The sequence below is a fragment of the Lactuca saligna genome, chromosome 3 (assembly GCF_052625555.1).
Source record: "Lactuca saligna cultivar CGN05327 chromosome 3, ASM5262555v1, whole genome shotgun sequence".
Lineage (NCBI taxonomy): Eukaryota > Viridiplantae > Streptophyta > Magnoliopsida > Asterales > Asteraceae > Lactuca > Lactuca saligna.
In genome coordinates, this window is record NC_136419.1 from 154,022,359 (window position 1) to 154,041,935 (window position 19,577).

The following is a 19,577-nucleotide window of genomic DNA, read 5'->3' on the forward strand; positions in this document are numbered from 1 at the left end:
GAAACCAGTTATCAAACATGCGAATGTTGTGAAGGATAAGATTACAATCAATGCGAATCCAAAACTAGTGAATGACTATATTTCAATATCTAGAACTGATGATGCTGATATAATGGATTCAGTAACAAACAAAGTGAAAATATGGTTTTCAAATTCCAAAAAGTTGTTTCATTCTACTAATGATGGACCCAATAAGTCTTGGGTTCCTAAATTCTTTCATTAAATGCAGGTGTTATGTGACGATCAATATGATCCAAAATGGTATATTGATAGTGGTTGCTCTCGTCATATGACTGGAAGAAAGGAAAACTTGCGAGATTACCAAAGCTTGGAGAATGCTGGAGTTGTCAAATTTGGAAATAATCACAAGTGTCAAGTGAAAGGATATGGGAAAGTCACAAATGGAAACTTCACAGTAAACAGAGTTGCTTATGTTGAAGGACTTCAACACAATTTGATTAGTGTATCACAACTTGTTGTGGGTGCTGGAAATCAAGTAGTGTTTAATGAAGAAGGAAGTATCATCTCAAATGCAAAGACAAATGAAATACTTTTGAAATCCAAACGATATGGTGATACGTTTACTTTGGACATCAAACCAATTGTGGGAAAACCAGCTGTGTGTTTACTATCAAAAGCATCAAATGATCTCAGCTGGCTTTGGCATCGAAGATTATCCCATTTCAACTTTCGAAATATAAATAAACTTGTAACTGAAGATTTAGTTCGAGGTTTACCAATATTAAAATTTGACAATGATTCTTTATGTGCAACTTGCGAACAAGGAAAACAACATCGAAAAGGTCATCTGATTGTCATAGATTCAAAGATAGTATATCCATTGGAACTTCTTCACATTGATCTATGTGGACCATCAACTGTTGCAACAATAAATAAAAAGAGGTATATTTTAGTTGTTGTAGATGATTTCTCAAGATTCACATGGGTATTTTTTCTCAGGTTGAAATCTGAAGTTGCTCAGACAATGATTGATTTTATCAAAAATATTGAAATTAGTTTGAAAAAGTATGTACGGAAAATTAAAAGTGATAATGGTTCGGAGTTTAAAAATCAAACTCTTGACAATTTTCTTACAAACAAAGGTATTTCGCATAATTTCTCATCACCATATACTCCACAGCAAAATGGTGTAGTTGAAAGAAGAAATCGATCTCTATGTGAAGCAGCCAGAACCATGCTCACATATGCGAATCTACCTCAATATCTTTGGGCAGAAGCTGTGTCCACAACATGTTTTACTTAGAATAGATCATTCATTCACAGAAGATTCAATGTTACTCCATATGAAATAATCAATAATCAGAAACCTAATGTAAAATTCTTTCATGTTTTTGGTTGCAGGTGCTTTATTATGAATCTCAATGATAATTTGTCAAAGTTTCAAGCAAAAGCTGATGAAGGCATCTTCTTAGGATATTCACAGAATTCAGTTGTATACAGAGTGCTTAATAAACGAACAAGAAAAATTGAAGAAACTTTCAATTTAACATTTGATGATTACTATCTTAAACAGATTGATAGTAAATTCGATCAGAAACCAATACTTGTGGATTCAAATACTCAAATTGATAATTCTGAAATTAATGATTTTGATTATGACTTAATTTTTGGAATTCCTGACAGGGAAATTAATGCAGAAGATAATGCTCCTGATAATCAAACATCAGAATCTTCAAAACATACTGATGAATCAACAACAACTTCAACGACGATAACTTGTGAAGGCATACCAAATGCTCATATGGAGGAGGAACACACAAGTGTTCATGAAGATTTTATACCAAATTTTGAGGGGGAGCATTTACAAAATCCGCAAGAACATCAAGTTGAGGGGGAGCATTTACCAAATCAGGAAGAACATCAAGTTGAGGGGGAGCATTCGCAAAATCAAAATGCACATAATTCTGAGGGGAATTATCCAAATGAAGATCATGTTGAGAGAGAAGTTCATGAAACAGAGACAAATTGTCATGATAACAATGCAGACTTTCATACATTTAATGATAATTTTTCTGTCACAGGATCTGAAAATGAAGATATGCATGAAGATGCACTATTAGACTATGATCCAAATTATCCACCACTTGCGAAATGGACAAGAAATCATCCACAAGAACATGTAATTGTCATAATCCAGTACAACATTCAAAGACAAAACACATTGTTCTTCGATATCATTTTATCAAAGATCATGTGGAAGATGGGAATATTGAAAATTCATTTTGTCAGAACATCTGAACAACTTGCTGATATTTTTACAAAACCTCTTGATGAATCATTTGTTCGAATTTTAGCAGGTTTGGGGATGCTTAATGCGAATGCAGTTTCATTCACACAAGAATGAATGTTTTGTTCAGAAAATGTGTTCACATTTTTCAGAATTTACTGTTCATTCAGAGGCTTCGCAAGGCTTCACATCCATATCAATTCGCATCTGTGGGTACATCAACTTACGAAAGTTTTACATGTTGCTTTCTTATCTTTTTAAAAATCAAAAATACAAAAAGATTTTCATTTTTTTAGTATTTTCTTTTGAAAAATTAAAAATACAAAAAGATTTTCATTTTTTTTGTAATTTTCTTTTGAAAAATCAAAAAACCAAAAAGATTTTATTTTTCTTTATTTTTTCAATTGTGTACTAAGACGTTACTGCAGGGCTAGAATGCGAAGTGGTCATACATTGTGTTTCTATGGGAAGGTATAAATTATTTTTAGACTAGTTAGGATGTCCCTAGAAGCATGCTGCTGTATGTAGACCAAAAGCCTCGACATGAATCTATGTTTGCAAAGAAAGCCTTAATGACATTATCATATGATAATTTCTACCCATAAAGGCTTATATTCGTATAAGTCAAAAATGAGCTACCTTACTCTTCTCAAATGAGTTAAGAGTTTTCTGTTTTGTCCATTATAATAGAGTTACACTTCGATCCTCATCCAATCTTTTTAAACCAAACAATTCTTTCAATCCAAAATTTTTTTTGAAAAGATTTGTCCTTGAGGTTTTTGATCAAACCAATCAAAACTTAGACGAATCACAAATCTGTGTTAATGACCTATCATCATGAGTCCGTGATGAAAGTGAAACCCAAAAATCATACACTTTAAGGAATTAACGGGGAACTTTGTTCCAGATTTTTATGAAACTTTTGTTTCTGTATCACAATTTCGAAACTTCAAATCATATTCAATTCGCATGTGTGGTCTTGATCAAATATTTCGAACCCAGAATGTTTGGTTACCCAACAAGATCCAGAACAAATTTTTCATTTCAATATGATTTCAGTGTATGTTTCATTCGCAAATTCTTGTCATGATAAATATTTTTCCAAAACCAACTTGTCACTGACTACACTGGTCAAACAAGTAATTTCATTTACATTTTCTCACCTTATGTTAAGGTTGATATGTAATGAAATTTCAAAACAATCCAAAATGACTTTTAAAAAGAAGCCCTTCGATACTTTTCTATAAGTATTCGATTGTAATTCACGGGACACTATACAAGCAGTTGATTATCTCTCTTGATAATTAATGAAGTCACCTTTGCCCGGGGTTTTACTGAATTCATGTCAATTTGAATTATTCATATCACAACATTCCAGATATCTTTGTTTCTTATCTTATTTCGTTTCGCACAATGCACACACGAAATCCTTGAGGTTCTGAGTACAACCAACTCAGGCTGATGATTTCGCAAGTCTGGCATATGACTTTACTTTAAATCCCAAAAGTAAATGAGCCTTGCTTCCATACGAAGGGTTTTAAACGGTTACTGTTCTATAACGGATAATTGACAGGCTGTATACTCAAAATCGTTGGTATTTTGTACGGTTTTCAAGGAGATGTGACAGTTACTTTTTGGAATGTTGTTACCTTTTGCAGTCATGATCCGACTTTCAAGGTGCCACGTCGGATAACATTAAATGTATCCCGCTTCAATTTCAAATCAATTTTGAGCAACCTATAAAAGGGGGTTCAAGAACACTGGTTACGGTTACGCAAACAAGAACTCTTACAAACACTTTCAAGATTCAATCTTCATCCCAACTTCAACTTTCTTTTTCCAAAACCTAACAATGGAGGCCACTACTTCCAACACCAATGAAGTTCTTTCTCAGTCTCTGATGAAGATTCAAAGCACAAACTACCAAGTTGATCCCAAAGTTTCTGCTTATCCTGAAGGGTTAAAGATGCTGATTGTTGCCCTAAAACGTTCTGCTTTGGCAACCGCAATGTTCAGTTCATCTCCGGTTCCAATGGTCTGGTTATCACGTGCCGCTTCCACAGCTTCCTATAATCACACAGCCGATGTGATTACTTTTAATCTCATCAACAACAAACGAGTTAAACTTTCGAAGAACTTGTTTGTGGAAATTCTACAAATTCCAAACAATCCTCCCTTCATCAAACCTGTTAACTCCCAGGTTATTCATATGTTTAATGAAATGGGGCATCAACCGGAGTTAACAAAAATCAGGGATTTTAGAAAATCAGGGTCGCCGTGTATGTGGAATTTTCATTTTGGAATTTTCCTCCGGTGTCTTAAAGGCAGAGTCGTTGGCTTAGATAGAGGAAGGATGGAAGTATATGCCATCGTGATGGGCATATACTATGACATTAGTGTTGATTATGCAACACAGTTATGCAAGGAATTTGTCAAGAGTTTAGAACACACAACTCCGGAGAAGGGAATTTCGTGTGCAAGATATTAGAGTTTGATTCTTGAACACGTGTATGAGAAAGAAGAGATTCCGATGTTGTCAAATGTTGAAGTTGCTGAATTTTCTTTTTATCAATTTCCCAAAGCTGTAGAAGATGATTAAGCAATCTTCACACATGTAGCTCGCATTCTAGACACCATGCTTCGCAAGGTTTCTCCCACCCACAAAATTTTGGTGAGATATTTGCGAACTGTTGATACAGATGAGCCAACTAGAGTTTTATTAGATGTTGCAACTCCATCTAAAACAAAGAAGGCTGGCAAGAAACTTGCGAAGGGCTCGTCTTCCTCAGTACCAGCAGAAGTCATTTCAACTGAGGAACCTTCCAAGAAGTCGAAGAAGGAAATCTTACCTTCAAAATCTGGGGTACTAAAACAGATTCGCAAAGCGGAAGTGAGTAGTAAAGGTGTTACTATTCGCAATATTCCAGCCCCAGTAGCTCCCAAGAAAAAGCGACAACGAGAGGAAGACGTCGCGAAAAACATGCAACGTACAATGGTCAAGAAAAGGAAGATGGTGATTCGTAATGAATCATCTGAAGAAGAGATTGTCCCAGAAACTCCTCCTGTCACAACAATGGTACCTCTTTCTTTACCTATCATTCCCACTTTGCAAATTCCTACCACTATCTCCCAAACCAAATCACTCGAAATAGTTCTTACCAAATCAGTTACTGAGGAGGTTCCTATTTCTAATATGGTTGTCAACGTATCTGATACGGGGGCACATATCCTGAGTGATGCACCATCTGTTCAAACAACCTTACCCATTTCCTTACTTGTTACAACTTTGTCTACCACTTCAAATATTTTTGACCATGCTCTACAAAACCCTTTCACCACACTATTTCCTTTGTAATCACCAGAAAATCCTCAACCTTCGCAACCTATGCAACAAATGTCTGAACCAGAAGTCGAAGGAGGTGCCTTTGGGGGGATACTTGATGATATTCCTGTTGATTCAGATGAAGAAGATATTCCTGATCATATGCTAATGACATGAAAACAATTTAAAATACTGAATCAAAAGTTGAAGACCATAATTCAATCACGGGCTGATTCAGGTCGAATATCGTCAATATCTGCCATGGAGGTTGATATCATGATTAAAGGAGCAGAAAAACGAATAATGGAGAAAATTGCTCAGTCTGATAAAAACAATGAGCTCAGAATTGTGTCTCAAGGCAATAATTTTAATTCTGTAGTTCAAGATCTTCGGGCAGTTACAAAAGAACGTCATGTTCTTTTTGTCCAAGATGTTAAAAAGGTTCGCAAAGACGTCAACTTCAAAATTCAGGAGTTGAAGTCTGAACTTGCGAAAGATCTTCATGATGTCCACAACAAACAAGATGCAGTTCAACAACAAATTGTGGACATTTCTGTTCAGCTTCAAAAGCTACACAATCTTCCCGGTCTTGCAGATCACAAAGCCGAAATCATGATAAAATTTGATCAGCTCATCCAGTTGGTCACTGATCTCAAAACAGCTCTTTCGCATTCTTCATCATCTCAAATTCTTACTCCAAAGTTCTTGTCTCTAAAGATTAATACTTTAGAACAAGCTATTCACAAAGCCCTTACTCCACTCACCAGGTTTACTTCTTTACTTCCAAAGAGTGCTCCGCCTGTTTCCACAAGGGTGCAAGGTGGAGAAGAAAGACAAAGCAAAGAAGAGGATGCGAAAACTATGGGAAAAGTGATATCAACACAGCTTGTTGCTACTCTTCCAATTCCTTCTAAGCCGATTTCGGCAACAATAATTACTAAAGAACAGTTACTAAGGGTATTGTTATTGGAAGACATGAAGGTGGTTCAAGCTCAAAACCCCAACATGATGTTGTAGGAAGAGGGAAAGGAATTTTATATGAAAAATCAAAAGAAGAGTTGAAAGCAGAGGCTGAGGCTGAAATGGAAAAGATGAGGCAAGTTCAGAGCATCATGAGGCAAAGGGCAAGTGATCCTCGTTCCATGAACAAAGGAGATCCCGCGAAACTTTACTCTTATGAAACCATAGAGTCAAAAGTTGTTTGTAGCGAGATGTATGAGTTCGAGAAAAAGCCGAAAAGAAGTTATGATATTGCGAACTCGGATCACTGCCAGTTGGACTTCCCAGTTAATGAAATGCTTTTCATCAATGCACAATACAAGATCAGTGAGAAATTTGATAATCCGAATGATTTCACTCAAATGAAAATCAGATTTCATGCTGTCTTGGGGAAGGAACCTAATGAAGTTTGGTCGTTAATGAAGATCAAGAAGGTTGTGACGATAAAGAAAGATGTTATGTTTGAAGAGATGTTACAGAATTTCAGATACTTTGTTATCAGAGCTGAAAACAAACAATATGACTTCACGGTTGTTGACTTTCCTTTGATGAATTGCAATGATTTGATTCAAGTAGCACTGATGTTTAAGCATATGGAAGAAAACAATCTCAAAGGCTCTGATACAGATGTGTTCAAAGCTGGCTTCGCACATGTGAAGACTTTCATAGACAATTAGTTTGATTGTCTAGCCCTTACTGATGATGAATTAGCACATGTTGTGGGAAGGGAAGTGAAAGTTCCATGGGAGGAGACTTTGACACAATCTGCTTTGTCAAAGTATGCTGTTGGAGAAATTTGACTCAAACCATTCGGTATGGTGTTTTCAGGCAGAGACACTAAAGGCAATCCAAAGAAGTTTTTGTTCAAGGTCTCAGAGATTGAATGATATAATTCTTCGTAATATACGCACTTCATTGTACGTATGAACAATTGCAAGAAAAATAATGAAGGAGACAAGAAGGATTTGAAGAAGGTGATCTCCTGGTATGGAGAGGTGCGAAAGACAATTCACTCTGCAATTCAAAAGCTTATGAATTGAATTGTATCGACTGTTTACAAAGGGGGAGAATGTTGATGTATATTGTAAAAGTCGAATAGAGTGTTTTGTATAGTTTCGCATTTTATGTTATTTTACTAAGTCATTTTTATGCGAAGATAAAATGTATAGACTTAGTATACTTTTTGATGGTTCCCTATAAATAGGGACTTAGGCTAGAAGTTGTAGTACGAAGACTTGAACTCACTTCTGCTTAACTCTGTAATCAGACTTTATCAACATAAGATCTGATTAATATTTACTCTCTATGTTCTTCATCTTAATTCATTCAAATCTATCAAATCTGTTATAAATTCTCGATAACAATTCTTTTCAGGAACACCTCTAAAATGTTAAATATTAACATTTCAATAATGGAAATTTTCCGCTTAAATTGTTATATAACAATCGATTCTTTGAAACTTAATTTCCACAGAATAATATTTATAATTTATCAATATTCAATTGTGATTCAGTATTGGCATAATTCTATTGTAGTAGTAAGTATACTAGTGTTACATTTCGATTAGAGACTCACTAGTGAATACCAATATTGTAGGAATCGGTAGTGATACACGTGGAACATAGTCAAGGCACCATTTGCGTCATCTCAATGTATTGTGAGTATTCACGCACTCCCCTATTTTCAGTTTTTATGTTTTGGGGTGGAAAAGCATGTCCTAAACTACTTATGTTCATTATATTTAATTGACTCGTATAAACTTGATTACTATATTTTGCACATTGTGAGTATTCACACACTCCCCTATTTTCAGTTTTTATGCTTTGGGGTGGAAAAGCATGTCCAAAAAAACTATTATTTGCATGTTGTATTTAAATTGATTTGTATCAAACATGATTGGTATTGTATTGCTATGTCTCTCTATATATGTCTATGCAACACGGAACATGAGAACTTATCGTACTAAGGCCCTTCCCTTATCTCTAACCATTAACTCTTTGAGCCAATGGTCATTGTGGATAGCGCTATTAGGAATTGACAACTCCTCATTCGCCCTATTGCTGGAGTGCATGATACCATATTCATCTATGGAACGATAAGCATAGATCTCGATAGGGCTTTAGTCATAGGTTTGGTTGAGACTCATTGTTTGCTCATACACATACAAACTCGTTTCTCGTTATAGCAATAAAATTGTTATCAATAATAGCAATCAACTGGTTTCTCATTATAGCAATAAACTTGTTTATTAATTATATCAATGAACTTTGTTTCTCATTACAACAATGAACTTTTATTACTGAAAACTCATATATATGTTTTAGCAATGAAATTGTTTGCTCATTGTAGCAACGAAATTGATTGCTCATTTTTAGCAATGAAACTTGTTTACTCGTTTGAGTAACGAACTTTATCTTCCATGAGAATATGAATGTTGCATCTTATTCGGGCAATATACTTTATCTCTCATGATGACAAAGAACATTGCTTTTACAAACTTATTTACTCATTTTAACAATATGCTTGTATTATTGGAAACTTTTATCAAAACTTTGATTTCAACCCATTGAACCAAGATTATTTTGTTTATTTGTGAGTACTCACCAACTATTTTTATAGTTGATGCTCGTTTTACATGCTTTTTCAGGAATTATAGAGTAAGTGGCACTTAGGGACACTTCACTTTTAGGAGCATTCACATGTGTTGTATTTCAATTTACATTGTAATTTCTTTTAAAAGTTGTTCAAACCTATTGTAAAATTGTAATGATTTTTAATACTATGGTTGGTGTTGTCTTTTAACTTTTGCTATGAAACCGTTTATACTGCCACGCCCTGTGTTTCCGCTTTAGCGGGGTGTGACAGGAAATGGTATCAGAGCCGAAGGTTATAGTGAATACAAGTTTTCTTTTGGAAAACCACAACTATAGCCAAAAAAAATTCTAAATGTTTTTTTTTTTTTTAAATATTAACCATACTACTGGTATAACTAATTCGAGTACGCATTATTGGACTTAATTAAGTATAGCCTGGCCAACTATGCTTAATTAAGGAAATTTAATGCAAGGCTTGAAACAGTTATAGTAGAATTATGTTCAAAACGATTTTCAGCTTGAACTTTTGAAAAACAAAGTTTTTCAGTGTGCGTACGGGCATTGCATATTATAGGCATTCATCTAGGTACACTTAGAAACTAAGTACACTTTTACCACAATGCCTTTATTTAGAAATATTCTTATCCCTTATCAAGTGCTAGGTTAACCACTTAGGTTATACTACTAGTCACTCTAGGAGCAATGCACTTAGTACTGAGAATGAGTATTCCTTGGTAGCTATTGACTTTAGATGTAAGGTTAGTAGCTAGATATACACTAGTAATAATCATAAGTCGAAACCTATACCAATTATTCCTCAATACCTCTTCATCGTCTTCGTACTAGAGTTACGACTAGGAAAAAGCATTTCGATATTGACACGAATGATAATTAGAGCATCGCGTAAGGAGGTAGATGAGTCGCCACTAACTAATAACTTGGATACCATTAGCGGACATTCCAAATTCGACTCACGAGAAGACACAGAGGTTTAACCCATTGCTACCCATACGTGAGACCTTATTAATACTCTACGATTTAACTCTACGTTGTTTCCACCTTGAGCTTAAAACTTAACATAGGATGTCCCTTTGACCTCTATAAAAGGCTGTGAAATTGCATTGACACCATAAAACGTTTTTCAAATATTTTTTTTCTTGTTCTTTATCTTGGGGAAAACACACCAGTACTCGCCTTAGACTTGCCTTGTACTCGCCTTAGTATTTAGGTACCATCAGCTACACTAACATACTTATTCCTTATTTCTTAATCTTCCATCAATAAGTTAGTTCATTTCATCGGTTTTATTTATCATCGATAAAATATTTTATAACCCTTTCATACAACTTATTAGATCTTTCCTAACAATGAAAGCCATATTCTCGCTAAAACTATTTTGACAACTTGCTTTAACTTAACGCTTTTCTTCAAAACTCAATTTAACCAATATTGGTTTTTTAACCTTGCTATTTCAATTTCGTTTCAGATCTATTTCAATGGATATATGTGCTTTTAAGGGCATATATACCATTCTAAACCTTGCTTACCATTTTGGCACGTTTTCGAAAAACTTAGAAACATTTTCTTTTATAAAATTGTTTAAACTCTATGCTATAAAGCTTAAACATATGGCGTTAAATTTCAGATTATGTGTAAAAGCTTCATCGGATCTTCAAACCACTTTTGTTTTAAGTCTTTTGACTACTTTCTCATTTAGGCATAGTACTTACTTAAATGTGTTTTCTAGTAACCTAACATGGTAGTGTTACAACTTTCCAATCCAAATGTGTTTAAAAGACATCATTAATGCCTACATTTCAAAACAAACCTTATTTGTTTATTTTATTTCAAATTAGTTTTATAATTTGTGTTTATAAAACTTACAACATTGCAAAACTTAGTGTTCACTTTTAAACTTGCAGCGACGTACTTTTGACAATGCACAATTATTCATCTAAATATGTTAAGTCTTTACTTTATCTGTTTTAACCATTATTGGACCCCAATCAAAAAGGTCAAAATTGTCAGATTTTGAATTACAAGTTTTAGTGTTTCTTCTTTTTCACAAATGGAGTTTAACTTAATAGATAACTCGTGAATTTTTAGAAATCCTTAGCAAACACTTTAAAACTCCCATATGTTTATTTAATCATCAATATACATCAAATATTGAAGTTTGAAATATATCTCAACTTGGCTTTAAATCTACCTATAGGTATTGTTGTTATAATTTTAACAATAACAATCATTGTCGCTGTTACCTTCCTTTTTCTTTCCCCTAAACTTTATTTCTCACTCTCCTTCTGATTTTAGATCTCGCACGCCATAATATTAACATAATACATTGTCTAACTTTGTTACTATCTATTTTTCTTCTCTTGGTACCATGTTCGTACACATATAGGCTAGAAGTCTACCCTTTCGTTTTGAGCGATTAATACGTGTATAGTTGTGAGTCATAATTTCGATTTAGGCAACTTTGTAATATTCAATTATGCCTTTTTCCATATACATCTTGTTTTTATTTTTAAATCTACAATAAACAAGTCATCCTTATTTACATTTGCTCTTTCGTTCTAAATTTGGAAACTTGATTTAAAATGCAAGTTTCATTGTATTTTTCGTTATAAGTAATACAAAAGATGAATACTTTTATGCTTATAATTTTTCTATATCCGGAAAATATATGTGAAGGATATATTTCCTTATGTTTCTTCTTTTCTTTAAATACATCAAAAAAATTTGAATTTTACAATTATCTATTCTCTAAATGATTGTTTTTGTAGAAACACTAAACTATGAATGCACTATTTTCAAAGATTAATATTTTTACACCTTTCTTAAAATAGTATTCTACTTTGCAATTTTCAGTGAGTTCCTAAACTATCAAACTTGTTTTCATAAGTATTCTGACTCCTTGTAAACTTGAATTTGTCATGACTTAGACAATTGGACAATTTTTCAAAAGTTTAATACAAATATTTGTATACAAATTCCTTTAATGACGACTTAAACCTTTAACCTTAATTAATCTTTATATTATTTTACTACTTTATTTGATTGCCACACATGTATCTTCATTGTCTTGGAATTATTACACATTTTGATAATAGTTAGATTAATTATCACTTCTAAACATAAATTTTGATAACAGTGAGATTTTTATCACTTTTAAGCACTTAAAATGTATCTACACAATGTGATTTAATTTATCATAAACTTTCGTCACCTTTATTAGAAACAATGACTCTCTAGTTATATATACTCTTCGAATATAGTTCTATTATTGTAAGAGTAACCGTAGTAGTAATTATAGCCTCGGTGATCATCAATCATTTCGTAATTTATTTTGTAGACGACACTTAAATAGCCTTTACATTTAAGATGTACCAAAGCTTCGTTTCCTACCCTTACTACGTATTTTTAGGAACTTAACCTCGATCGCTTCCCTTTCATTCGTGCTACCCCTTCTTATTTCGAAATATATCTTTTCCAGAGGTAATATCTAACCCAGAAGTGAACAAATTGTTCCTAATCTCTTCTTTATTAGGTGGCAAATTTACACTTAGTGCTAATTTAGAATGCGACTTAAGCATCAATGCGGATTTAACGCTCAGTGCAATTGGTGATTCAGCAAAACTTATACCGCTCTCTTAATTCCGATAATATCTAACTAGATGATCTTTTTCAACTGGGTCACCATTGTTGGATCATGATTTCCATGATCCTAATTTCTCGCAATCTAGACTGTAGAACTCGAATTATGGAAACATTAATTTGATTATAGCTAAAGAGTCGGGCTCTTCCCTTGAGGAATTAACCCAAAATAATCAAAGAGCTCTTCAAGTCACCACCTCTCTGTGACAACTATCAATTCAGGTCATTCTCGGACTCATGCATCTTTATAAAAACCATTCATGCAAAACATGCCATGCCTAGTAGTATAAATTAGGTCAAAATCTTGCATAAACTAGGATCCAACTAAGGTCTAGGACTAATATACTTGACACTTACGATTCTAGTAAGTTGGTTAACTATAATAGGAAATGCCAATGCTATAATTACAATGAAACTTCAAACTTTGTTACAATTGAGAAAGGGTATAAAACCCTAAAAATAAATTAAAGTATTCTAATTATGCTTCAATGTGATGGTGAACATGAAACAATATTCCAAAAACCCTAAAGAGCTAAAAATCCAAATTTATAAACCTTAAAGCTTAAAAACTTTATAAAATTTGGCTATAAACTTCCTAATATCAAATTTTACTTAATCAAATTATGGATTATACCAATGAAATAGAAATTAAATTTTCATGCATTAATCATAATTTATTAGTTAAAAACAAGGTTTTTAAATAAATCAAAAATTGCTTAAAGAATCACTTTTATAAAAATTAGATTTTTATAAAAATTAAGGAGGGATTTTTTTATAAAATTTGAATTGAGGAGAGAGGATGCTTTAATGCCTAAAAAATCCAGCCATCTCCCCTCTCCCCATGTTCTATCTTCCCAAAACTCAATCATTAAGGTGCTGTTTGATTTTCTGAAGCAAAAATTCAAGAAATCTGCGGACCACTTCTGCAACCCTCTGCAGTAGAAGAGGTGGACCAAACGGCTGCAGACTGTAATAAGAAGCATATTTGTTTTTTTAACATCTGCATACTGCTGCAGATATTAAAAAAATTAAAATAAACTAATTTTATTAACCAAAAATAGTTTTTTAATACGTAAAATTTAAAAATGTATAATATTTCGGTAAAAATTAATGATATTTCAGTAAAAAAATAATGCTATTTCAATAAAAAAAAAAATAAAGATATTTTAGTAAAAAATAATAATATTTCATCAAAAAATTATTACTATTGAATATAAAAAAACAAAAAATAAATTCAACAAGATTAAATGAAAAAAAACATGAAAAAAAAATGTGAAATAAAGTTGTAACATCATATAATCAAATTTTCAACAATAAAAAAAGAAGAAGAAGAGGTTGGAATAGGTTGGAAGAGACAGTACAAGTGCTGCGCCAAACAGAGCACGCGCAGAGGTTTTTGATTCAGAAGACTTCTAAAAAACAAACAGTTGCGAGATAAAAAGTGTTGCGCGTGTGTTGCGCCGAGCAATAATAAGAGGTTTGAAGAGGTTTTTTCCAAAAAACAAACAGCATCTAAGTCTTATCCTTCACTCTTCCACTTCTCTCTTCACTCTCTCTCACACTCCACCCTCCTAACACACAAACTCTCTTCCTCTCTCTCTCTCTAACTCATGAAAGTCCTCCATTCTCAGCCAAAATTTCGAGATTAAGGAGGCCTTGAAGTGTTCTTGCTTCTCTCAAGATCAAAACCAAGGTAAACAACACAATCCTCCCTTATGGTTTCATGATTTTACTTCCTCTTCTTCATGGTTTTCTCTAATCTTCGGATTCTATGCCCTTCCATGGCTAGAAATCCTTACTTTTCCCTTGTGGTTTGTAGATTCTCACCATAACACAATGCATGTGTTTGAGATGGTGAAAATCCAGGATGAAACCCATGCAAGGAGTGAAAAAGATGCACATGTGTTCATGTGATTTCAAAACTGAGTATTACATCTTCTTCTCCATTTATTTTGTATTCTTGCATGAACAAAAGCATTTAAACCATTTCTAGTACATCTTGGATGCTCATTCACTCCATTCATGTGCTAGAAATCGGACCTTAACAGAAACATCCATGTTGTTCTTGTCAAAATGCCCTAAGAATGCACTCAAAGCAAATATGCAATCTGCCAGATTACATTGTTCAGCTTTGAACGGCCATAACTTGCTCATTACTTAACCAAATCCTGATATTCTTTTTGTATTGGATAGTTCCACGAGTTAACTTTCAAACCCAACCGGTCTAACTGTAAAATATTAAATATCGGATTTTTGACAATTTTTACAAAATGGTTGCGCAAACAGCTCTTTTTCTGTGATCACCATTTTTGCCTTGCATGATCAACGGCCTTAAACCCAACCATAAATCTGGGTAAAAATAATTTAGAAACTTAACATATCCAATGAATGATGGCTGAAATTTCGTGGCTTAAACCTCACTGAATGGGCTACTCAAATTCATGAACTTCACCCACATTTACATCTCATGCACCATTATATGCAACATTTCTTAACTTGTTTGGGTTCAATACCCCTATTTCCCTTCTGAATAAATTTTGAACATTTTTCCTTTTGAAAGCCCTCACATGCATGTGATAATCTGTAAAATACCAAGAGCTTTTATTATTTCTTTGATTTATTAAAATTATTGTTAGAAACTAAGGGCATAAATAAAATAAAATACTTCCAGAGGTCTATAAATCCGGAATAAATTTATGGATGACCCTTATGATGAATAATGACCCCTCACAAAATTTCATCAATTTTTGTTGCCGTTTGGTATGATTTCCGATTTTCTTTTTGTTTGGGTATAATAAATCACAAAACCACTTTAGAGAGAGCGAAAAATATATATATAACAACTTTGGAAGCCCTTACCTATGGTGGGTAACTCAGAAAAATAATTTCAGAATTTTTATTCATGCCTTACTAATTTTCCCGATTTTTGGTAATTATAATGGCCTAAAAATAGGAAAAATACTTTTGATTATCTAAAATTCATGAAGTTTTACCAGAACATCATGTTTCACAGTAGAAGGTTATATAAAAATTTTGGTGATTTTTATCTACTGTAAACTATTTTTCTCTTATTTTCTAAAATTAAATACACTTAAAAACACCTAAATACACATAAATACCCAAAACTGGATTATACAATATGAAAACCACTTTTGGCATTTTTCCCAGATTAATTACACTGCAAATGATGTTACAAAATGTTTTGGTAACTTATTTTAACTGTTTAATATTTATTCTTCAATTAATGATGATTTAAAGGAATAAAACAAGGAAAAATAGGAATACCTACTGGAAAATACCTTTTATATTTTTCCCAGCCTAGTTATGTATATAAATAGTTAAATAAAAAGTTTGGGTAATTTTGGAAACTGTTTTCTATTTATTTCAATTTTTAATGGAATAAATGCTCAAAAATCATAAAATATAATTAAACAGCTTGAAAATCAATTTTTATATTTTTTCCAGCTTAGTACTGTGTAATAACAGTAAAATAAAAAGTTTGAGAATATTTATCCTTTGAATGCTATTTTTCGTGAATTTATGTTGTTAAGAAGACTTAAAATTTTGAAAAATAGTTAACCATATTAAAAATTCAAGGAAAATTTTCTGGAAAACCTTTATTGTATTTATAATGAAAATACAAGTTTTGACAATTTTTGGAAACTGTTTGATAATATTTTACATTTTTAGGAATATAAAACACTTTTAAATGTGTAGAAATACCTTTAATTTATATTACTAAATCTGGAAAATTAATATTACAAAGTTGTAATTAATCGCACGACTTGTAGAATTTCATTATTTTATAAAAAGTGTAACCAATTAATATAAAATTCAATACTAAAACATAAATTGGCATTTCACTATATGTATAGTTTAGTATATTAGCATTAGATTTCGACATGGAAACTCACTAGTGTGTGTTTGATGTCGTAGGATCCCGGTAGTAAGACGTTGGTGCATTCCGAGGCACTACTTGTATCTACTCTAAACATTGTGAGTATTCATGTACTCCCCTATTTTCGGTTTTTATGTTTTGGGGTGGAAAAGCATGTCGTAAACTACTTATGTTCGTTATATTTAATTGACTCGTATGAACTTGATTACTATATTTTGCATATTGTGAGTATTCACGCACTCCCTTATTTTCATTTTTTATGTTTTAGGTTGAAAAGCATGTCCAGAAAAACTATTATTTGCATGTTGTATTGAAATTGATTTGTATCAAACATGATTGCTATTGTATGGATATGTCTCTCTATGTATGTCTATGCAACACGGAACATGAGAACTTATCGTACTAAGGCCCTTCCCTTATCTCTAACCATTAACTCTTTGAGCCAATGGTCATTATGGATAGCGCTATTAGGAATTGACAACTCCTCACTTGCCCTATTGCTGGAGTGCATGATACCATATTCATTTATGGAACGATAAGCATAGATCTCGATAGGTCTTCAATGATAGGTTTGGTTGAGACTCATTGTTTGCTCATACACATACAAACTCGTTTCTCGTTATAGCAATAAACTTGTATTCATTAATAGCAATCAACTTTGTTTCTCATTAAAGTAATGGATTTGTATTTACGAAAAGCCGTATTCAAGCTCGATTTTATAAACTTGTGAACTCACCAACTATTTTCATAGTTGACGTTCGTTTTACATGCTTTTTCAGGAAATAATTAGTAAGTGGTTGTAAAGATTCATCATCATAGAGCATGTTGCATCGTGTTGAAGCTATTATGAAGTTATATTTTGAACAATGTTATTTTGGAAAAACTTGTACTTTGTTTCGTTTATGCTATGGGTTGTAAACTTTTAAATACTGCTATGGTGATGTATCTTCATCTTTTGCAATGAAACCATTATTGTTGTCATATCTTGCGTTTCCGCTTTAGCGGGGTGTGACAGAAGTGGTATCAGAGCTAAAGTTATAGAGAACATCGATTTTTCTTTAACAAAACACAACCTATAACTAAAACTTACAAAGAAATGCTTTTTACATCAAACATATTACTAGTATAATTAGGTCGGGAGTTGTATCGTTGGACCTCAATTAAACATAGCCTGATCACCTATGTTTAATTAAGGAAAGATTTATACAAAGCCTGAGCTAATTATAATGGGAATATGTTCAACAAAAATATTTGAGAAAACTTTATTTCGAAAATTCAAAAGGTTAATTTTGGTGAGTGTAAGCATTGCATATTATAGGCATGCATTGTCATTTATTTCATATCTCATTGAAACTATGTCACAGTCCACTATGTTAACATCGTCATCTTCCCGCGCTACCGCCTCAGCGATGAGTCCCGCTACGTCACTATTATCCCTCGACGTAATCCCCCCGCCTCGGTAGAAGAAGACCCATCAGAGGACACAGAAGATACAGGGAACTCGGTGGAGATCAGCAATGACAACGCCCCGAGTCAACGACGCGAGGCATCGCCTTCATCGGTGTTGCCACAACCACCGCTTTATGGGCTTCGCATTCGGAGGACGGACGAGGAAGAGTGTTCCCATTCCAGGAAGGATAGCCACCAACACAGCAGGACTTGGCATGGCAGGACCTAGCGAGGTAGGACCCAGCATTGCAGGACCGAGAGCACCGCCACCACAGCGAGTCATAGGGATACCTGTTAGGCAGCCAGGTATGACCCCGGAGGAGTCCTGGAGGATGCATTCGATGACAGCGGACCTACGTCACAATCTCGCTGTGATAGCTGGGCACCAGGAGGTATTGAACGAAGTGATGACAGGGATGGAAATCTTCTTGCAGCATTCAATGGAGACTACTGACACTGCTAGTGCTGCTAGACGAGAGGCAGGTCATGCGATGACAACATATTATGTGCTTGGTAGGCTATTACTGATTGTGGTGTTGATGTTTCTTGTTTGGATAGTGATTGGCTTTTGGTTCTGATTTCAGTATTTTATCTTATTTTGTCATGAAATGAAAACCCATGTTGGGTGTCTTTTGGGAAAAACATTTAAAACTTTATTTTGGATTGATGTATTGGTTTGGTTTTAAGATTATTTCAAATGGTAATGAAAAATTTTATTTTATGTTTGAAAACTTTTACTATGAGGTCAAACCCTAGAATTTATTTGGTAAACGGTTGAATAAAAAGATTTTTCTTTTCTTTTCTTTCTAAAATCTACATGCCTAGTATTAATGCAAACCAATGATTTGACAACACTTACGGTTTTTGAAAATAATAGTGAACTAAATATTATACATTATTTTATGTATTTATACGTATTTCTACTCTTGTGTCTTAGAACCATGTTAGGAAGGCCTAATCGCGGGCACCCACAGAACGAAACACCCGATGTTGCTCAAGTTGTAGCACAACAGCTCATGGAAGCAACCCCAAACATTGTTACTCAAGTAACTGCAGGACTTAATGCTAACCAAGGAAGTAGTGGAGGAAACCGGGGAAACAATGAAAGAGAATGCAACTACAAGTCCTTTATGGCCTGTAAACCTAAGGAATTCCATGGAAAGGAAGGTGCGGTCAGGTTGCTGAAATGGATTGACAGCATGGACTCGGTCCTTCACATTAGCAAATGCCTCGAGCACAACAAAGTTGAGTATGCATCTTGCCTACTCCAAGATAGGGCATTAACCTGGTGGAATACCCTAGTGCAAACCCGAGGCCATACAGCGGCATATCAACTAACTTGGGAAGACCTAAAGAAGCTGTTGATAGAGGAGTATTGTCCCAAGGATGAACTTCATAAGCTTGTGTCTG